The 23,298-nt window shown below is 41.4% G+C and overlaps 1 long non-coding RNA gene across 2 annotated transcripts in view; it reads left to right on the forward strand.

Moving 5' to 3' along the window:
• Window positions 1-1,133: 1,133 nt before the first annotated feature.
• LOC309339379 overlaps window positions 1,134-23,298 on the forward strand; it is a 64,472-nt gene continuing 42,307 nt past the window's right edge. Inside the window, exons 1-3 of one of the 2 annotated variants that reach the window (XR_014155266.1) lie at window positions 1,134-1,301; window positions 1,586-1,677; window positions 3,066-3,197. This is a non-coding gene — a long non-coding RNA (uncharacterized lncRNA). The remainder of the gene's footprint in view (window positions 1,302-1,585; window positions 1,678-3,065; window positions 3,198-23,298) is intronic. The other variant, XR_014155267.1, reaches the window with a different exon arrangement.

Consider the following 23,298-nt stretch of genomic DNA (forward strand, 5'->3'; position numbering starts at 1 on the left):
AAATGAGAGGTAGTGGGAGGACTCAGGTCTGCCTGGAAGGTGTCCATTGTCAAGGAAGGCAACTCTGCAGACACACAGGGGCACATTCATTTTAATTATTCCTTCTCATGTTCTCTACATTGCATAGAGAGAATCTTTAACAATGAAATCAAAGGGAAAAGAAACAAGAAATTGATTTCCCCCACCCCCTGAACTGAAAAGTCCCAAATATTGCAACCTTTCCCCATAGGGGAGTTGCAACCCCTTTATCATTTCAGTTGCCTTTATTTCTGCACCATTTGCAGCTCAGTAGTATTCTTTTTGGAGGTGCAGCAACCAGAATCTGTACACAGTATCCAAGTGTGGCTGCACCATTTATTTGTATAACAGAATGGTGGTTCTGGCAGTTTTATTTTCAATCCCTCTCCTAATTATCTCTAACATGGGATTCATTCTTTTTTCAGCTACCAAACACTACGCCAACATCCACCAGATTCCTGCCATTTCAAATCCCATTGGCACATATGTCATTAATATTTTTGCTGCAAGTGCCTCACTTTACACTTCTTTATATCATTAAATTGCATTTTCCAGTTTTAGGCTTTCCATACGTCAGGAAAATTCCTGACATGTCCTGGTTTTCGGGGAAACCTGGATGTATGTCAATGCGGCGGAAACAGCTCCAAAAGATTAACATCACTATTTTGGGTTTTCCTCCCAAAGAATTTGGGTTTGTTCCACCAAAAAAGCTCAACAATTTTGGCGGTTTCCTGAAAAAAAAGCACAAAAAGCTCACTCTTTGTGGGTGTCAGGAATCTTACCTTTTGAAATATGGCAACCTCACTAGTTTTAGGGTAAGCTCCTTTTATAGCTCCTCACAAACCCCTTACATTTTTACCACCTTCAGCAATTTGACGTCATCAACATATTTGGCAAAGTCACTGCTCACCCCTATTTCCAGATTGTTTAGGAAGAACTTTAAAAGCACAGGTCCCACTACAGATACATTCTGATACTTAGATCTGTGAGGTTTGCAGCCAAAATCACAAACACATGTTTTGCTTAGCTAAACGCATGACTAGTACACAGAGAATTCTTGAACTTCCTAGAGAGGACTCTGTGAGGTCACTTCCTTTGCCACCTCTAGTCAAGAACTGTGTAACAAAGGCAGCAAAACTTTTTAAGTCCTTCTGCCTGTGAGGAAGGCACTCTTCACCATCGTCTTCAGCCATGTTAGCCAAGACTACCAACTTTTATTTTACTGTAACTTAGAAGTATTTTTATGCACACTACCTTGCTATATTTGCTTCCTGCCTCAAAATGTAAGCAAACTCCCCTCCCCCCCTTTATTTATTTCACTAAAAACGTGTAGTTCGTTCTCTGCACTGGGGGTGAAGAGGGGGGAGGTCAGTGGGCCACAAATGAAAGGGGTAGAAGGTTGCAATTGCCTAATTCCTTACCTTTAATAAGCTGCAAAACTTGTAATCGCTTTACTCTGCTAAAAAGGCTTCGCAGTCAGATTACTTTTGTATCTCTCCCACACAATGTGGGGTAGGAGGTTTAGAGCTAAATCTACAAATTTAATCCTCAAATCCATCTTCCACAGGATCAACCTCGAGCATGCATGTACGTATGCAATTGGGTGTGCATTAGTGCCACTGGGAGTTGCAAGCTTAAGAAGCAGTAAAGTAAAAAAAGGTAAAGGACCCCTGGATGGTTAAGTCCAGTCAAAGGCGACTATGGGGTGTGGCGCTCATCACCACTTTCAGGCCAAGGGAGCTGGCGTTTGTCTGCAGACAGCTTTCAGGGGCATGTGGCCAGCATGACTAAACCGCTACAGGACACAGTGGCGGAAACCAGAGCGTGCAGAAACGCCATTTACCTTCCTGCCCCAGCAGTACCTATTTTATCTACTTGCACTGGCGTTCTTTCGAACTGCTAGGTTGGCAGGAAGTAGTACAGGGGCAGTGAGGCACCAAAAGTGGTGCCAGATGTGGGTGGGTGAGCCCTAAACAAAGATAAATGTGTCATTTTACCTTGGAATACTTCTGGGAACCACTGTCTTGAGAGAAGGAACACTATTCCCATACTCTCTTCGCCACTTGTTTCACCCACCAAATCCCATGTAAAACAATGCAGATTCTTTACTGTTTTGTTCTATATTATTTGCTACCTTAATAATGAACCATTCAAGGTTTCTTAGTGACTCTGTCCAATAAAGGATCAAACCAATGGTAAATTATTCCCGAGTATTGTATGCAACTCTTTGTTGGATACTCAGGAGGCCTCTGCCTGCCGCCTTGGCTGGGTTGGAAATTCACTGTCAGAAAACTCAGAAACCTAGGGATTTTAGCAGAGTTCCAGAAATGTGCTCTCTTAGCAATTGTTGTGGTGAAAAAAGATAGTTTGGGGCCATTTATCTTTTAGTTGTCCTGTGGGTAAGCAGAGCCTTGACACTAGGCCGCCATTACACTCTCAGGCAAACTATGCTCCATCCTCCTCCTCCCTTTAAAATAAGGTGGGTGTTGTGGTGAACTGTGAGGCTTGGAACATAAAATGTGTTAACAGAGGTGTAAGCGAAGGAGCGATGGCAGGGCTGGCAAGCAGAGCAGGTGGGTGGGGGACAGCCTCTAGTCTAATAAACAAATAGGCCCTTGGTATGCTTGTTTTGAAATGCATTTCTCAGATCTTAGCTATCTAGCTCTTTTTAGGTGATGAGAACTATTATGGCTAACTGCAGAGAGCTTTCTCTCTGCCTGTGTGGTTTTTTTTTTAAATTAAAAAACAACAACACAGCAGGCTTTGACTTGCATTGCCAAAAGAAGTATCTGGAATATGGGTTGGGTGGGTGGCATGGTAAAACGCGATCGTGAAATGATAAGTTGCCACCATATCACAGTGTGCCGGGAGGTGGGAGCGGAGAAATCTCTAAATGGCATTTGATCAGTGCACTTATCACCACCTAAAATGGTTCATGTGACCCTCTTAGAGGAAGGTTGAAGTACTCTCTAGCTAGTATCCAGGCTACATCCAGATATGCTGTTTCCAGGTGAGCTGCTTTAATATTGCTGCCCTATATTTTCCAGAACAATGCAATTTTGACTCTGCAGGATAGCAATTCCTGTGCACACTGGCAAACTTTTGTGTGAGCATCAGTGATCTCCTTTGACAGCGTCTTCTTTCGTTCCAAAACAGATTCTCAGCTGGAGGAGATGGAGGTAAAAAAAAAAAGTCACCTTTTTCCATCTTACATTGAGAGTGTTATTACTTATTTATTTTAAAGTCCTTGCATAGAATTAAATGTCCTATCTTGAACAGAATCATTTTCTATCCTGCCTAGAGAGGATGTACAATTTAGAATCTGGGTCACTTGCTCTAGGCAAGGTGTTCAGTAATATACTAAATGCTGAGGACCCCAGTCGATTGTGGCATGTACAAGTTTGTGCTTGGTTTATGTTGAATCTGCTAGTGTTTTGCCTCACCACCAGCAGGCATGCCATATTACATTTTGTTTTGTCTATGGCAACATGAACATTTTGGGGGGTATATCTAGGGAAGGGTCATAGCTCATTGGCAGAACATATGCTTTGCATTCACAAGATGTTGGGTATTGCTGCCAGTCAATACTGAGCTAGATAACTAATGGTTTAACTCGGTATAAGGCAGCATTACAACAACAACAACAACAACAACATCAAATATTTGTACCCTGCTCATCTTACTGGGTTGCCCCAGCTACTCTGGGTGGGTTCCAGCATATATAAAAACATAATAAAACATTGCACATTAAAAAACTACCTGATCCAGGGCTGCCTTCAGATGTCTTCTAAAGGTTGTATAGTTATTTATCTCCTTGACATCTGATGGGAGGGCATTCTACAGGGTGGGTAGCACTACCAAGGAGGCCCTCTGCCAGGTTCCCTATAACCTCACTTCTTGCAGTGAGGGTAATGCTAGAAGGCCCTCAGAGCTAGCTCTTATGCATCTATATTTATTTTCTGGGAGAGAGTGATGTACACTAGCATGATCTTGCAGCCACAGATGCCACATTGGACTAGTGAAAGATTTGGATAACCATTTCTATTTGGACAGTGAAATCAGGTTGCTTTATCACTTCAGACTGCAGATGGAAGCTCAAAGTCTGAAATGCTTCCTCAGAAAAACATACATATATACAGAAAATGAATGCTTTGGAGAAGAGGTCTAATTTGCAGTCTAAAGTACAGTCCACATACAAATTTACTACCTTGGTGAGCAGTAAACACCAGCCTCGCCTCCCATCTGAATTGGTACAGTCTTAGGAAAAGAAACTTGATACTGTTTGCATCAAAAAAACTATAAAGGGTAAAGAGAAACGTTAATGTATTTCAGTGAGTTAAGAAATTCCAGTGGCTTTGCTCTGCTTATCCAAGTTTTTGATATGACATTTGATGCAACAGGAAAAAGAGATCAGCTTTTCAGACTGTAACAGAATAAATTCAGATACTTGCCCATGATCTGCAAATCTCTGCCTTTTTCTGGATTTAGAAAGTGCAGGATCAAAGATGTGGGAATTAATTAGCAAAGTAAAATGGTTTCAAAGAGAATTACTTTACATGCATTGCTTCTGTTCCTTTGTCATAATAACAGAGTCACTATTTCATAGCATATTACCATTGCAGTGTTTTAAAAAAAAAAAGGTGTTTACATGTCATTAGTTTATGGCTGACTACATATGCAGAGCACACCTTTCCTTAATGACAGAGACCATCTCAGTCAATTACTTTAAATCAATTTATGGCTTTGAGACATCTACAGTGTGTGTGTGTGTGTGTGTGTGTGTGTGTGTGTGTGTGTGTCTGTATTCCAAAGCTTGCACAGGAAAAATGTCACTTGCTATCCAACCAAGGGCAAGCCTGAAACATATGGTTACAATATATGTGCGTTCATTGGGCTCCTGGGAGTATTCAGTGACAAATCAATGAAAATCTCTTGTACATAGGCTAGTGCAAAGTGGTGTGCATTGAGGGTGATAATGGAGCCGCCCTGTGCTATGATATTGGTAGCTGTGCTGCTTCCTTCACCCGCTCCCTTGCGCGGATGCATTTTAAGCAAAGCATGAGAAGCTATTATTCCTTTGTGAATGAGAATTATAACAGTTTAACTTAAAATGAACAGAGAAGCAGAAAACAGGTCTGGCTTTCCACTTACACACCAGAGAGGAGAATGTCCCGTAAATCTGTCAGATGAATGACTCCCTAAGCTGTATTCCTTCGTCTGTCTATGAACAATATTGGATGATTCACAAGAAAATCTACCAGACATGAAAGGGTAATTATGATGTGGTCCATCAGTCATTCCCAGGGTTTGGCTGCACCAGTGTTCCTTCCTGCAAGTCTTACACATGTGTGCCTACCCTCAAGTGAGCCCCACTGAATATGTGTGTGGGGGATTACAGCTTTTTGTGCATGTCAAGGTGTTACTGTTTGTACGTTTCTTACATTTCCAAATTTCCCCCCCTGGGGCTGTGTGGGAATCTCTTCATATTGTGTTTTTATTATTTTAAAAACAGTGCTGAATTAGGGCACAGATCAAATGAATAGCATTGTCAGCAGCCACTCTTAAGAATTCCAGAAAAACTAAAGCAGCTAATGTTTAGTATTTGTGATTGGGAAACCTTCCACAAGGATATTCCACTTTTTCCTCTCTGTCCAAGGGTTTATCAGTTCCCTCATTCCTCTGAGGCTTTTAATCGCAATTTAGAAACAATAGGGCTTTCACATTCCCTAAGCAAAGTAGTTCAAAATTGAAAAAGAGAGTGCTTTATGGCTCGATTTATTTATATTTATATTAAATTAGGATTTTCAGTATGCCTAATTAGTATAATTAATCAAGGTTCCCCTTGAATATTCTCTACAGCTATTCTGTGACCTTTCTAGTTTGAGTAGTGGGTTACAACATCACTCTTCCACCGATATCCACTGTTCTACAGCTAACTTATTTGATGCTGTAAAATGTCACACTCTCCCCCCCTTTACAGTTTCCCCCCTTTTTATTGTTCAGTTGAATATTGATCTGTATTGAGTGCAAGTTATCCTTTCTTCTTCCCAGAGCACTGGCCTTATGCTGTGCTGTACAAAAAGATCAGCTCCATCTGTACTTTTATTGTTTTGAAAAGTTAAACACTTCAAGGTGAAATTTAGGTGATAAAACCTACACTTTTTCCTCATGCTGACATCTTTTCCGATGCTTAGCTATACCAGTCTACATTTGCAACTGGCTGTAAGGTTAAAGGATCAGCAAAAACCCACTAAAGCATGGGCAGCGAACCTGTGACCATCCATATGTTGTTGGAATCCAAGTCCCCTTAACTATAGCCAGCATGACTCAGTGGTCAGGGGATGATGGGAGCAGTAGTCCAGCAAAATCTAGAGGGACACAGAGCCCCCATCGTGCGATAAACCCTGGGCAAGGCATACCGTTCTCACTGTTGCCAACCATCCAGAAAAACCCTGGCATAGATGGAAAGCACCGTCTTAAAAGGCGTTACCCTTTCTGTCTCATACAGGAAGGAATGTCTCTTATTTGAGGGTGCCCTGTTATAATGCATGCAAGCATCATCTATGCTTTGATTTGTTTTCCTTTAGAGCTGTTGTTTTTACTCGCATGAAAATATATTCAAATTACGGTGATTACAAGCAACAAACACAATTAAGTTTTCGGGTTTTTTTTAAGAGCAGCATGCCAATTCATAAAACTCACAGAGGCACTAGGCTCAAGAGCTCAGGGCTGGCCATACTTTCTCAGACTTTGCTACTGGATTGCCCTTCATTGATGTTCGATGGATGGATTGGACTGGTCCCTCTTGAGTCGGAGCCTAGACTGTTGCTCAGGACAGTGTCCTTGACACTGATCTGTCTACAGTGCTCCTGGGCTGATGGATCCAGCCTGCTCATCTCACTCCTTGATCTTGGTCAGAAGCATATTTTATTTTACTAATTTCATTGAAAGTGTGCTTGAATTCTGCATTTTATACACTTTATTAGGCACGTATTATTATCAGTATAACATCATATGCACATTTATCCATATTAGATGCATATACACACCAGATTTCTTAAACAGATATTTATACATTCTGCTGCAGAAATATAGTACCACATGGTGTACACTCCTTTTAAATGTACAACACATGTATATTTCTGCATACAATTTTGCATACAATTAGTCAGGCTTAAAACAAACAAACCAGAGTCCCAGAGCATTCAAGCAGCTTGGATGTAAGCAGGTGTTTGATGCAAGACATGCCAGTAAAGTTTGATTTGGTTGGAACAATTACATTCTGTGTATAAAACCTCACAATCTGTGATTTTAAGGTGTTTTAAACTGTTTTCAATATTGTGTTTTGATGTTGTGACCTTCTCTGGGACCTTAGGGTGAAGGGCTGGTTAATGATGACGATGATGATGATAATTTCCATAGCTGGAGATTCAAATGTAGAATTCTGTCAACGGAAGCTTTGTGCAAATATTGCTGCTTGTGCAACAGGGCTCTTCACTTCTTTCTCCCCCACCCCCGGACTCCTAAAATTGGCTGTGGAGGGGATCAGGAGGACATCCCCTCCATAGTTCATGGGGGGGGGGGGAGGTCATGCTGCCTGGCAAGTCAAAAACGCTTGCCCTCTTGGAACAATCAGAAGAGCGAGATGTTGAATTCCTCCTCTATTGTTTCTCTCTGAAAATTGAATCCTACAACAGAAAGGGGAATGCCAATTTCATTCATACAAGAGTGACTTAGAATACATAGAGGGGGCTTTGTCCAGAAAGGCCATGTTGTTGAAGCCCCTCATTTTTAGGAAATACCATTTGATCAGAATTAAGTGTTCAAACTGTGGGGGAGACATACATCTTTTTTATAATATGACTGCCTGCGCTTTTTGATTATTTCTAGCACTGCATTTAGGTGTGAGAACGGGAGAGCAACACCATAGGCAGCTTTATTCCTGATGAACTAAGAGACCACCGGATTTATTCATGCCCCCAGGGACGAGGGATCCTTGACAGCTTGTGTTGCAGCTTAATATTGTAATTGATCTCATTTGCTGGCCTTTTGCACTGCTCCCCTTTCAGTCTTGTATGCTAAATAATTCAGACCTCTTATTTTCCCACAGCAAAAGAAACTCTGACTTCAAACATGCTTTTTACTGTTGCAGGAGCCTGTGGATCAAAAGTAGTAGTAATAGAAGGCCCCTGTGACGTAGATCACTTAACGTGACAGCTTTTTATTCATGCTGTGAGGATGTTCACCATCTGGTTATTTGATTAAAGTATTGTCTCATTCATATATATATATATATATATATATATATATATATATATATATATCCCACTACAAAATGTTTCCTTTTTTATGGGTAAATCTGCAGTCATGAAAGATGCACTGAATTGTTTGGGGCAATGTGGCCGCATTGGTGCCATGTCTATTAATCAATGAGGCAGGTTTCAGGTAATCTTTATGGCTCAAAACACAGGTAATTAAGCAGGGGCCAAGTAAATGAATTGCAGAAAATGTAGGTCCCCTACCCAACTCAAATGGCATCAGGTAGTAAATGCAAGGGACTTGGTTAATAGCAGACAATCACTGTTGGAAATAAATTAATCTGATTGGTCAAACACTGATTACCAGTAAACTGACAGCGGAGGCAGTCAGAGTTAATTGAGCTCCAATCAGGGTTCAAGCAAAGCAGGCTCAACAAGGGAAAGAAAAACAATAAAACTAGCTATAGAGGCACATCCGTGTTGGTATCACCCACGTAGGACCACCTCCAGCTTAAGCGAAGGCTTTTGGAAAGGTGTTTGCACCTTGGCTAGAGATGGGATTAAGAATGGTTTGAGGACTATGGATTGGTTTGAAGCTGTCTTGAGAAACAGTTCATTAAATTCTATTTTTTAATACGTATAAAACACAGGTCTCTAAAACTACTTCTTCATCTGGGGCCAGCATTTGTTGATTTCCAGTCAAACTAGTTTAGCAGCATAAGACAGTTTATTTTTCATCTCGCTCCTGTTTAGAGTTAACTTCAGATGGAATGGTGAACTAATCTAAAAATGATCTAAAATGGATTTTTGGTGGGATACCTAAAATGTCACGGTTTTATGGTCCAATATCTTTGCCCTTTGTACAAGTGGAAGCAAACATCTTAGTGTTTCCCTTTTGGAAGCAGGTGATTTTTCCTCCCGAGTTGATAAAGCATTTCTGTTTCAGAGCCTCCCAAGTGGTACTGATTATCGGACAATTTGATTATTGGTTTCATAGGCCAGAACTGACTCGTAACATGTATTTTAGAATGTTTATGGGGAAAATAAAGTTTTAAAGTCTACTCTAGTGTTGGTGGCAAGGAGGTTACTTTTTTGCCTCCACCATTGCATCCCTGCAGTGTTGTCCACCAGAGCCTTCTCCAGGTAAAGAAAAGGTTGTTGCATCCACTCATTTCAGAAGGAGATGTTCCTCTTGGGGTCAGCTCTGCCTAGTGGCCTGTGGTCAGTTGCTATGCATGCACATTCACTACCCAACTTACATTCTCATCTCCCTGTTATAAGAATGTATGCAGGAAAGCCTGCTGGTAAAGAAATGAATTTGAACATCTGGCTCCCTGAATGTTAAATAGAAACAATTATTATTTTAATATTGTCGTCATGATTTCTGAGTATAAAAATGTTTGATTTCAATATATGTTTATATATCAGTCTTCAATCATGCTTCTATTACTTCCACACCCAGTGGTAGGATATTTTACATTGATGCCTTTTGTACTGAATATAACCAAGGAAGTATTATGAAAGGCTTTTATTTGCTGATTTTCCAAGGTTTGAGGTGTCTTGAGTTAATACTTCAAAACAAAACTTAAATAATACAGAAAACACAGATTTAACAGCACCAGGAACACCCAAATATACTAACCAGCCAAGCCAAAAACTCCTGTTTTGCTGTTTTGTTTTTAATTATTTACTTGTTTTTAATCCTGTATTTAGGGACGCGGGTGGCGCTGTGGGTTAAACCACAGAGCCTAGGAATTGCTGATCAGAAGCTCGGCGGTTCGAATCCCCGCGATGGGGTGAGCTCCCATTGCTTGGTCCCAGCTTCCAACCTAGCAGTTTGAAAGCATGCCAGTGCAAGTAAATAAATAGGTACCGCTTCGGCGGGAAGGTAAACGGCATTTCCGTGCGCTGCTCTGGTTCGCCAGAAGTGGCTTAGTCATGCTGGCCACATGACCCGGAAGCTGTACACTGGCTCCCTCGGCCAATAAAGTGAGATGTGTGCCGCAACCCTAGAGTCGGTCACGACTGGACCTAATGGTCAGGGGTCCCTTTACCTTTTTATTTATTCTGTGAACTACCCTGAGATCTTATGATGAGAGGCGGTGTATAAATCTAATAAATTAAAATAAAATAAATTAACAGTGTAAGTTGAAATACTTGTCTGTGTGCAGGACACTTAAATCAGAAAGGAATTTTATTTGCTTTCCAGAACAGTAGGTGTATTGGTCTGTTGTACTAAAGAAAAAGAAAAAGTCCTCTTTGTTGGAGCTTACTTCAGAGTAGTCATGCATAGGGCTGGTATATTCTAATCCCAAGGTCGATATGTTGAAGACTGAAACAAGACAGACTTTATTCTGAATTATTAAGTCCCCAACACTTTTACCTCTAGTTCTTCCCACTACCGGTGTGAATGCCCCCGAGAAAAATGGTTTCCCACCCTGGTCTCAGGGCCGATCCACCCATGAGACAAGTGAGACGACTGCCTCAGGCACCACGATCCAGCGAGGCAGCAGATCCCCATGCTGATCTTTGTCCCCCCCTTTGTTCCTGATGTAGATCTTCCCTTACCCCATCTTCCCTGGTGGGGAGGGAGGATGCCATTTTGGTGTCCTCTTCAGGTGCCAAAATGTCTTGGGCCAGCCCCTACATCAGACACAGACTGAGCCTCATTGTCCGTCTACTTCACAACAATCTAGCTTGGGGAACCGCTGAGGTAATACTCGCAAAACATGACTATAACAGTGCTCTGGCTGTTATGCAGGCCAAAAAATACTTCAGTCCTCGTCGGAACATTTTTTATTTATTTATCACAACTCAAAAATCCCATTAAGATGTCTTCACAGAGAACAAACAATTTATGACAAGTAACTAGCAACAACTGTTCAGAAGGTTGGGAAGGCAATTACTTTATTAAAAAAGAGAAACAATTGGCTTCTGCACCACTTATCCAAATAGATTTTCAGCTGGGTTCAATAAAGCAAAAAAAGAAAGATAGAAATTTGCCTTGGGTTTTTGCAGCCTTTTAAGATTTTCTTTGTTTTATTATGGAACGAAGAAGTGTTTGTTAAGAATTTCTTCACAGTTAGTACTGCGGGGGGTGGGAATTCTGCCAGACTTCAAAACATATATCTGTCTGTAAAAGACTCTCCCTGTACATTCAAAAAACTCATTATTAAGTTTTTCGGGACTCTTCTAAAACTAGAAGTTTCCTTCTGAGACATGAAAGTTAATATTTTCCCCAAGAAAAGGTATAGTATTTTAATTTTTCTTTCTCCCGCTATTTGGGGGCTCTAGCATTATATACAATCACAGGTTTATCTTGCCAATGCCCCTTTCTTCCTGGGTGCTAAAAATTATTTTGAAACTGTGCCAGGCAAAATGAACAAAAAAAATGTAGCTGTCTTCACCTTGTTTTACATGTATTTGCCTTGATCAGCTTTATAGTATAGGGGTGACCAAACTGTGCCTTCTGACCCTTTTGCAATATGACTCTAGGGCAGTTTAAGCCAGCCAGATGTCTTTAGAAGCTCATAAACAAGGGACAAAGGTTCTGGGCATTCTTTGTTTATCATACAGTATAACTTAGATGCACTTACTACAATGGAAAATCTCTGTAGTTGATTTCCAGCATTTGATCTTCAGAGGGGTATTGCTTCTGTACAGAAAGGTTTAATTCAACTATCATGACTAATATTTGATGACAGGCAAGTCATGAAACTAATTTCTCTTTAAAATAGGGTTGGGGAGTCTGTATTGCTGGACTACAACTGTTTGTGTAATGCCAATAACTTGAATGTTGTGAAGTGGGACTGTTTGTGCATGTGTGGACATGCAACTAGCATTTTCAAACCTTTCTCCGTATGGGGGAAAAAAAATCAATTTTTAAAAAACGTGGAAGCTTATTTCCGTTAGTTTCTAGATCTGTAAAACAAGCACCAAAACAACACAAATTATTAATAAGCTGCTATGAGTGTTGACACTTTGCCCGTTCACCAAGTCAGTGAGTCCCTGGAATTCTGTCTCCAGAATGGATCTATGTCCTCTCCTGGCCTGGAAGTGAGGAACAAAGACTTGCTGGCTGCTTATGGGTCTTGTGTCACAAGCTGATGGCCGCAGTGCACTGTGGGACAAAGCAAAGGAGAATCTGAACTTCCTAAGTTAAGTGCAGTCACTTTGGCATGCTGGCTACTGTTTTTCTAAAAATAGAATCTCTTTGCTTTTCATTCATGTTTTATCGGACCACTCATCACTGTGTGCCAATGTAGAAGTAGCATTTATTCTCTTATTTACCGTTCCCTCTTTTTCTTCAATAGTGAGAATGAATAGGAAATCAATGCTATTAGAGGGAAGAATGACGAGTTCATCCCCAGGAAGCTGTGTGCTCATATATTTAGCCCCACATCCCACCTGCAAACCTGGTATATAGGATGGAACTACAGTGGTACCTCGGGTTAAGAACTTAATTCGTTCTGGAGGTCCGTTCTTAACCGAAAACTGTTCTTAACCTGAGGTACCACTTTAGCTAATGGGGCCTCCCACGCCTCCGCCACACAATTTCTGTTCTCATCCTGAGGTAAAGTTCTTAACCTGAGGTACTATTTCTGGGTTAGCGGAATCTGTAACCTGAAGCGTCTGTAACCTGAGGTACCATTGTATAAGAAAAACATGTCAGCAAAGAAGCATAGCATTGCAAGGAGACCCCAAAGGTCCTCTAATGTAACCTCCTGTGATACAGGAATAGGATTAACCGAATACTACAGCATCCCTTAGAGGTGACTGTCCAATCTCTATATGTTGCTGAACTCCAGCTCCGATCATCTCTGACTATTACCCATGTTGACTGGGGATGATGGAAGCTGGAATCCAGAAAACACCTGGAGGGCTGCAAGTTCCCCACATCTCCTTTAGGTAACCATTGCTCGCACCTTCCACGTAGTCTGTGGAATAATCATGGATTTTCTTTGCTAAAGATTTCAGACTTTCTAACAGTGAACAAATGCCTGAAGGGGCTCTCTCAATTAGCAAAGGCATAGTCCAGTTTCTCATAGGCAATGTGGTCTCTCCCCACACAACTCGCTGCTGAGCAGATGTATATGGCATGATAAATTTGGGTCTAAAGTACAGTGGTACCTCGGGTTACATATGCTTCAGGTTACATATGCTTCAGGTTACAGACTCTGCTAACCCAGAAATAGTGCTTCAGGTTAAGAACTTTGCTTCAGGATAAGAACAGAAATCATGCTCCGGCAGCGTGGCAGCAGCAGGAGGCCCCATTAGCTAACTAAAGTGGTGCTTCAGGTTAAGAACAGTTTCAGGTTAAGGATGGACCTCCGGAACGAATTAAGTACTTAACCCGAGGTACCACTGTAATAGTAGGAGGAGAAAGTGCTCCACCAGTAGAGACAAATCTTGGATGGGATTTATATGTATTCATAAAGTACTAGAGTATATAGTATTGTTTTGCAAAGTAAGGGCATATAGCAGGATAAGCTGACTAGAAGATTACTAACACTTGAAATAAAAAAATGTTGGTAGGTGAGCAGAGCTCTGTGATTTTCTAGGAGGTTCAGAACCTAGCACAAAAGTGTGTTTATTCACCTAATCTGCATAGTGTTGTATCTTCTTTTAAAGTCCTTTGGCATTAAGCAAAACCACCTTCATATGTTATCGGCCCCCTCCTCCTGCCCCCAGATCATGACACAATCTGGTCTACAACTCTGCTACAATCAGAAAGACAGAACTAGAAGTCTACATAGAGCAGATAGCTCAAGAAAATGAACCATGCTGTAGGCTGCAGGGCAAGTCTCACAGACACATGCAGCATATGGTAAAGGAATTACATATAAAATACATTTGAAGCATTTTAGAGGTTGAAGGAAAATCAGTGAATCCACAGACCTCAAACGCAAATGTAAAGCCCTCCTTCTTTCTCAACGTTAGTCCGCTTTTACATAAACTCTTCCTCCCTACTCCAAACACAGACCAACATCAGAAATATAGAATGACAAATCAGGGGTGAGGGTTTTTTTTGTTTTGTTTTTGCCTTTGCTTTGTGCAGGGACCATTTGAAGAGGAACTGTTTATCTGAAGAGTGATAGGACTTTCTGAATTTAAGTAGCAGTGTCCTGAAAGGGTTATACCCAACTCTCTAGTTTTAACATGGTGTGTATGCTAAAGAGTCTGGATAGCTCAGTTGGTTAGAGCGTGGTTCTGATAACACCAAGGTTGCAGGTTTGATCCCCGTAAGGGACAGCTGCATATTCCTGCATTGCAGGCAGTTGGGCCAGGTGATCTTTGGGGTCTGTTCCAGCTCTATAATTCTATGATTCTATATACAAGTGAGTGGGTGAGTAGGTGAGGTATTGGGAGCTCAGAGCCACAGCGTATGAACGTGCCGCCATCTTGGAACTTTTCAAGATGGGAGGTTTGCTTCCCGACCCTGCATAGAAATGGCTGTTATGACACTGGCAAAGTAGTGTGTGTGTGTGTGTGTGTGTGTGTGTGTGTATGATTTCAAGCTTTCAGGCTGCACAAATCACCACTGGGTCTTCTTCAATAACGGAACATAACATTAGGTATTTTGTAGCATTGTCTGGAGCCAACACTCCAATGACACCTGCAAGGCTGAAGATTCCCAACTCCTTACAAAGAGAAAATCAGTGAAAAGAAACTTCTAATCTCCTGACAGCTCAGAAATATATATTTTTTAAATGATTGTTGGTTCTTGAAATCTTCAGTGCTTTTCAGTAGTACACTAGATGGCAGTGCAGAGGCAAATAAAATACTCTGTGCAGTGCTTTGAATGTGCCAGGCTGTATTTGATGGGTTCTTTATTACAGTGGTGGAGGGATTAAGTGTCTCGCTTCACAAAACTGGGCAGTGGAGCTGGCATTAGAGCCAGAAGTGCTGGATCTGTTTGCAGGGATGGGATCTGAGGACAAAGAAGCCCACCCTTTTGGGGAAGAACAGCCAGGGTGGGAGGGTGGCTGCCTCATTCACTGCAGCACAGTTGGCTGGGTAGCAGAGAACTCTGTTACGTTCTTAAAACTTAACAGCCATTTTTTTTGCTTGTTTCTGGTGCCTCTTAACTGTGCTCAGTACAGACTTTAACTTAATTCATTGGCAGGCGATACAGGAATTTCTTTATTGCTCTGTTGAACTAGGGCTGGAACTTAGTTCTGGGAGCAGCAATGCTTTTTCCCACTCTGCATTTACCAAATCTGCTCTTAAGGGCATGTCTACATAAAAAACTTTATTGCTGAAACACATGACCAGCAAACAAATTTGATAGGACTATGCTATTTGTGAGAGCAGGTTGGGAAGTTTTAATACAGTGGTGCCCCGCAAGACGAATGCCTCGCAAGACGGAAAACTCGCTAGACAAAAGAGTTTTCCATTTTGGAGGTGCTTCGCAAAACGAATTTCCTATGGGCTTGCTTCGCAAGACGAAAATGTCTTGCGAGTTCCTGCGGTTCCCCCCCCTTTTTCTAAGCCGCTTATCCGCTAAGCCGCTAAAAGCCGCTAAACCACTAATAGCGCTAATCTGCTAAGCCGTCAATGGGCTTGCTTCGCAAGACGAAAAAACCGCTAGACGAAGAGACTCGCGGAACAGATTCTTTTCGTCTTGCGAGGCACCACTGTATTTGAATACTTTGTTCCATAGTTTGTGTGTGTGTGTCTTAAGCAAGCCCCTCTGCACACAGAAAAATTAACATGCCAGGAGAAGGCTACCCTAGAACCTTCCTCCTGGTGTGCTAATATTATATGTATAGGGAGTGTTTTAAATAAGGTGGCATATTCAGCCAGCTGGCTGAAGCGTTAGTCCAGTAATTAAACCCAGATCTCCCAGGTCCTAGTCTGACCCTAAACCAGGCTTCCTTAACCTCGGCCCTCCAGATATTTTGAAACCACAATTCCCATCATCCCTGACCACTGGTCCTGCTAGCTAGGGATCATGGGAGTTGTAGGCCAAAAACTTCTGGAGGGCCGAGGTCGAGGAAGCCTGCTCTAACCACTGCACCACACTGTCTTTCTCCTGCTATGGGGCAGCAATATAAATCAAGTTTTATTTGATGTTTCAATGTGTCATAAACCACTTTGCGATGTTTCTTTAAAATATGAAGTGGTATAGAAATGAAAGGAGTATTTTGGCACCAAAGGTGCAGTGGGAGCTTGGCAATATAATATTGCAGATCTAGGGTAACAGAGTTTAGGAGTGCAAGGGCACCCATAACTGCTAAAGTTGGGGAATGTTAGAAATGAATAAATGGTAGAATTTAGATAGTATTTGAAGTATTGAAGGAAAGATGCAAGGCGTTAGATTTAAAATGCAGGCTAAAGCAGGAAATCGCCTGGAGAAGCGGGCCACCATGGTGTAATTACCGGACAATGGCCAGTTGTTGACACTCTGCCTAAGCATGGGGTAAATAGAAGAGTTGGGAAGGGGATATCACATGGGAGGGGGGATGTATCCTTTGGAAATTTAGAGGTTGGGGAAGGAGGGGGAGAATCTAATGCTGGGCTGCTGTGAAGGACGGGCTCCCTCTGAGATGTGAATGCTGTGAAAATCGATATGTGTAAATAAATCATATTTCAAAGACACTGCATACTCCACTGTGCCTTGTGTTCCCCCAAAGGAACACAGACCCTAGTTAAGTGCCAAGACCCCTTGCAATCTCGTGCACCACTCAGTAGAGGTGGGTTGGTCAGTAACAATATATATATATATATAAGTGGCATTTACCAGAGGTTTTGTTTATCAATTATATAATATATCACTTGTGTTCTGCATCTTTTCCATCCAGTTAGAGTGGCTTACAGATCTAAATAGAAGAAACACCGACATCTTAACACAACGAAATAATATTATGCATACAACAGACAGCATTAAAATTTTAAGGAGGGGAGGGGGAGACATGTTGTGAAATGCACGGTTTAATTGTATAAGAGTGACATCATTTCAAGAACTTGTCCTTTGTAAAAGGATCACCTGTGCGTATGAGAATCGTGTATAGATCAAACTACTGAATAAATGGTTGTACTTAACCGTAGCGAAGCTGCAGTTTCCCCACTTAACCTTATAATAAAAATAGGAGCTTAAATTGAAGTTGCTACTGTGTGAGTAATTTTGATGGTTGGCATTAGGGAGGTCTCTGGTCTGCAGACACCTTCTACTGACAGCTATAAAGGACTCTGTGAACCTGGACATCTGTTTGATGGGAATGTTTTCTGCTTTATTGATTAAGTTTCTAGCTCATTCTTTGATGCTTGTTCAATGTGGTATGCAGCGTAGTAAGAACACAATTTTCAGTAATAAAGTATACAATGTAAGTGTATGTGTGTAATTAGCAAACGGAGCAAAAGCTACATTCATTCTAAAAACCTTTCTACCTTAGCAATTTGAAAAGCAAAAGCTTAGGCTGGCTCCATAACTGGACATTTTAGCACTGAAAATAAATTCCTGTCCCATGATGTGTTGGAAACTGAATTAAAATGATGGTTCCACACAATATGGACTAAAAGCACTATTTTCTGCATTAAATCTAAAATGCCTGACCACACCACAAAGGGTGTGTGTGTGTGTGTGTGTGTGTGTGTGTGTGTGTGTGTGTGTAAGTTCCTTGCTTTTGAAAAGAAAGTGGGAGAGAAACCACTTCCTAATAATTATTTTTATTTTAGTTCTCACAATTCTACTCTAATGCAATATCAACAGGCACTGGAAATATATATCAGATAGTGAAGTTACGTGTCACCCACTGTGGAGCTGATACAGCCCTTTGTGGTAGCATGAACTTTCATTTTCCTTTCTCTTCTCCTACTTGTGTTCAGAGGTGGATTTAGGGGAGAGTGACTGGTTCACTTGCACTGGGCACCGAGTCAAGAAGGCATTGTAGGGGACACTGCAACAATGACAAACAGTGGAAGGTGAGAGGTTGGCAGCCAATTTTGGCATTGCACAGGGCACTGCTGAAATTTTAAAGCTCAAAGTTTGCCACTGCTTCTGCTAAATGCTTTCTTCCTCCTCCTCCTCTCCTCTCTTCTGACTTGCTATGGATACCTTCATATTTCTCCATCTGGATCTTAACTCAGTGACTCTAACCCTCCGTGTAATAAACATAGGAGAGTCATCAGTTTTGTAAAGTCTCTTACAGGCAGAATGAGAGAGTCCTCAGAACTGGTGACCAATGGAGTCCACAGGTTAACAATAGGTTTACTTGATTTTTAAACAGCCCTCACAAAATGGGATAGTGGAAAGATTAAAAATGTGCTGTTATTAAAGCCAAAAGATACAGAGCAAATAAAGAGAGAGTGAGGGGGGAAATATGAATTTGGAATGCTGGAGAAAAGCAAAGTTACTGAGGCACACAAAAGTAGATTGATTACATAGGAGGACTTTAATGCAGGCTCAGCAAAACACAAGTTTCCCTACTTCACATTCTTTATTTAAGCTCTGGCTGCTCAAATGCACCATGGTAAGAAAAATGCAAAGGTTGCTGCAGCCAGCTTATGATTGCAAAGTTCAGATAGCACAGGAAGGGGCAAAGGCCTCCCACTGTTGCTGAGATTGACACTGATTGGTGAGGGAAACCAAATGAACAAATCCTCAAATACAGGAGCAGTTAAGAGTTCAGACCCTTCCTTCCAACATTACATAAGCAGAATGTCCATTGTTAATGAGTCATGAAGCTCCTCCCACAATGCGCTATTGCTATTCTGAAGCTGTAATTATCATTTTGGTTTGCTCACAACGATGAAAGATTTGAACTTGAAATACCCCTGGTATTTTTTTTTTACCAAGAAGTTGGGTAAAAGTATAGATTTCATCACCGGTTCTACAAATCTGTTGTTTTATGTAATGGACAGGGTGTCTGACTACGACCTGAGAGACCAGGGTTCAGATTCCCACGCATTTGGGCCGGTCACTCACATTCTTACTTATCTATTTCTCTTTTGGGAACTAATGTGGCACATAGGTTGCCTACCCAGAAATGCATTTTGCCCCCTCTGTGCCTGCTGCCTACAAATTTCTAGTGCTACTAGCAGTTAAAATGGTCACTAAGCAAATATGCATCTTGCACCTAGGCACAGTCTATTTACAATTTTCCACAAGTACAGTGGTACCTCAGGTTAAGTACTTAATTCGTTCCGGAGATCCGTTCTTAACCTGAAGCACCACTTTAGCTAATGGGGCCTCCTGCTGCTGACATGCCGCTGGAGCCCGATTTCTGTTCTTATCCTGAAGCAAAGTTCTTAACCTGAAGCACTATTTCTGGGTTAGCAGAGTCTGTAACCTGAAGCGTATGTAACCCGAGCTATCACTGTATATGTTCCATTTTGGGAATGGGGAACTATGTACCACATCCATAATACTTTGTTGTAAACATTTATTTATTTATTTACACACACACACACACACACACACACACACACACACACTTTAATTACCAAGGTGGCTTCTGTGTTGCTTCCCGAGTGTAAAATCAATTAGTGTAAGCACACATAATTAAAATACACAATTCCTTCCAGGGTCAACATGCCAGTTAAGATAAAGTTAATATAATATATGTAATAAGCATTTTTTTTAAAAAAAAAACTGATCTACAGTACTTAATTTAGCTATAATTTTCTCAATGTGTGAGGGAAGGAGGGAGTTGATATGAAAGACCTGCAAAGGGATGTTTCAGCAACTTGCGGTATCAGCTTGCAAGTTTGGCATTTCCCTTGCTGCCTCCCTCAGCCACAGTAGATTGTGATTCAATAGCACCAAATCTTTTGCTGCCTGCAGCAGCCAAGCAGCTGGCCCAGAGGTCCTTTCAATTCAGGGGTTTAAAAGTTTTCTTTTTCTTTTTTAATCCTCAGGAGGTGGTTAGTGTTCTATTCCTTTACAAAGACAAGAAGGCTCCCTGCTATAAAGCGTCATGTGTGCTAGTGATACAACTGTTTAGATGGAAGAACTGAGTGAAATAAAATGGGAGCAATGAACCTGTCACTGTGGCAGAACAGATACTTTGCATACAATAATAAAAATTTAAAAATCTGGTTTAATCCTAGGCATCTCCAGGTACACCAGGGAAAACAGATCTGTCCAAAATTCTGGAGAGGCAGCTAGCCTAGGCAATAATGAACTAGAATATGGACCAAATAAAATAACAAGTAGTAACGCAGATGTGTATTTTCACTCTGCGTGAAAACTTGTGGCAAGGAATAAGGGCCGGTGTCTGATGGCAATGGAATTATTTTTTTGCCTTTCTGTCACCAGTGACCTCACCTAAAAGCTGGTGGCATTATCCACTTTGCATCTCTTCCTGAGTGGCTTTATTCATTGCTGCTATGCTGTTTCTGCTTCTCCTTGTGCTTGCAGATAATAGGGGGAGATGAACAGTAAGCTTATTGCTGCTGTGTGCTCCAGCAGTACATTCTCGGTAATCTGATTTGTCTCTACACAAGGATTTTAGAGATATACTTCAAGTCATTTATGCCACTGGATGACAGCAGGGCTAAGTTCTAGGAGGATTTAAGAATGTAGATGTCGTACAGTGCTGGTTGTTGGCTAGCTAGCTGTTTCCCAATCCGTCTTGGCTTTAATGCGATTTCTCTACGTTGCTTAAGGTTTTTCCTTCTACTGTGTGCTGCTTTGAGTTAGGACTGACAATGGCAAAGGGGAAAAAATACTTAATGTTTTTTCTTCTCCTTCAGCACTGCAAATATTTATGAATATATGTTTTGATTTCAGAAAGGATTATTCACAAGTAAACAGTTTGTGAATCATAGCCATTGCTCTACACTATGAATAGAATTCATATAAGATGGGCTGTAGCACAAGAGGCAAGGCAGATTTGTGATTGCAGGGGAAACTGCTCCCCATCAGATCTGTTCAGACAAACAGCTTCAGCTTCTATGTGGACCTTGTTACACATGAAATAAAGAGATACAAAATTATTTGGACTGGTTCCCAATAACCTTTTAAGTAGGAGATTGCCTAACAAAATTCTATGTTGACACACCCTCTACTCTGTGTGTGTGTGTGTGTGTGTGTGTGTGTGTGTGAACTGTAATGAGTTGCTCAATTTGAAATTGTTCGTCATCTGCTGATCTTGTGTGTCTTAAGGATATTTTATGTTGTTATTGTTATACACTGTTATTGTTTTATTGCCTTGTTGCTTTATTGAAGGGTAGCATAGAGGTAGAACAGATCCCCTATTAATTTGGAATTTCAGGTGAGATACCCACACAGTGGAAGTTGCTCTCTATACCAGTCACCACACAGAAGCAGAGAAAGGTTCAGATAGTTTACTGTTGCAGAAGATAAGGTTCAGTAAAGCAGTTCTTGATGTAGATATATACAGCTTGTAGGTTTTTGCATTGGAACCTCGGTTGTCAAACACATCCATAGTCATACGTTTCGGCTTTTGAACGCTGAAAACCCGGAAGTAACTGCTCCGGTTTTTGAACAATTTTTGGAAGTCAAACGTGCTACATGGCTTCTGTTTTGAGTTTCCCTATTGTATTGAGGCTTCCACTTTCAGTTTTCGGTTTTTGAACGTTTCGGAAGTCGAACAGTCTTCCGGAACAGAATACGTTCAAAAACCAAGGTTCCACTGTATTCAGATACTTACAAGTACATTGCTGCTCTAAATAAGTTCAGCAATTCAAGACATAACACTGGACAAGTAGCACTGAATGGCTAACTGACGTACTAACTGCAGGCTAACAGTCACTCACCCTGAGCGAACTTGCTTGAATCACAGATATAGTCGGGGCACAAGGTTGTTACCATGGCAACTGGCTTGGCTGAATTGCACTTGCAATTAGTTCAACCACGGGGTGATTTACACTCATGAAGGAAATTACCATATTTTTCGCTCTATAAGACGCACCAGACCACAAGACGCACCTAGTTTTTGTAGGAGGAAAACAAGAAAAAAAATATTATGAATCTCAGAAGCCAGAACAGCAAGAAGGATCACTGTGCAGTGAAAGCAGCGATCCCTCTTGCTGTTCTGGCTTCTGGGATAGCTGCACAGCCTGCATTCACTCCATAAGACGCACACACATTCCCCCTTACTTTTTAGGAGGGAAAAAGTGAGTCTTATGGAGCAAAAAATACGGTAACCCCTTTTCATATCTGGTTACTGCAACACTATCATACTGAGCTATGGTTGACTGTGAGGAGTTTATATACTAGTGGTGGTGTGTGGTGAGTGAGGTGTTGAATTACATTTTGTCTTATGCCCTGTCATGGTGACGTGGGTGGAGAGGTTGTTGATGTAATCCCCTCCTTTACCTGAAGTCATTTAGGGAGAAATTTATTGTGTTGGGTTTGGCTCTGGTGTAAAGTTGCACAGCCTTAGACATAGTCAAAATCAGGGATTGGATAGTATATAATGTGAAAGACTGTGCCTGAGAAAGCCTACAGCATGAGAGGGAAACCTGTGGCTCTTCACATGTTGAACTCCAACTCCCATCAGCCCAGCCCACGTGATCAGGGGTCAGGGGTGATGGGAGTTGTAGTCCATCAACATCTGGAGGGTATCATGTTGGCCATCCCCAGTCGTGAACAGCAAGGGATGTACTAGGTGTGCCCCTCACCTCTTCTGCCCACAACTCCACCCTGTTTTAGCCGCCCCACCAGTGTTCCTTTCTTAGTGGAGGCGTATCCTGAATTATGCCAATGTAGCATGCCTTCTGCCAAATCCTACATCCTCTTAATAAGCAAGTGGATCTTGAGTTCAGTATTGTGACCAGAGCCTGGTTTAGAAAATGCAGTTTCATCCTCTTCTCTTCTCTTACCTCACTAACCCCATCAGGTAGCAGTGGTCCCATCATTAAAGAGATTGATTCTAGCCACATTTTCTTTATGAAAGTCTCACAATACCACACATCTGCCATATATTACGACCTGCCTTTAATGGAAGAAACTGTAGGATGTTGGAAAGAAAAATGGGCAGAAACTACGAAGGTTTAAACAGTGCCAAAAATAACAATCCTTTGAGTTCACATTTAATATAGATAAGTTACTCAA

Source organism: Podarcis erhardii (assembly GCF_964252035.2).
Source record: "Podarcis erhardii genome assembly, chromosome: 3".
Taxonomy (NCBI): Eukaryota; Metazoa; Chordata; class Lepidosauria; order Squamata; family Lacertidae; genus Podarcis; species Podarcis erhardii.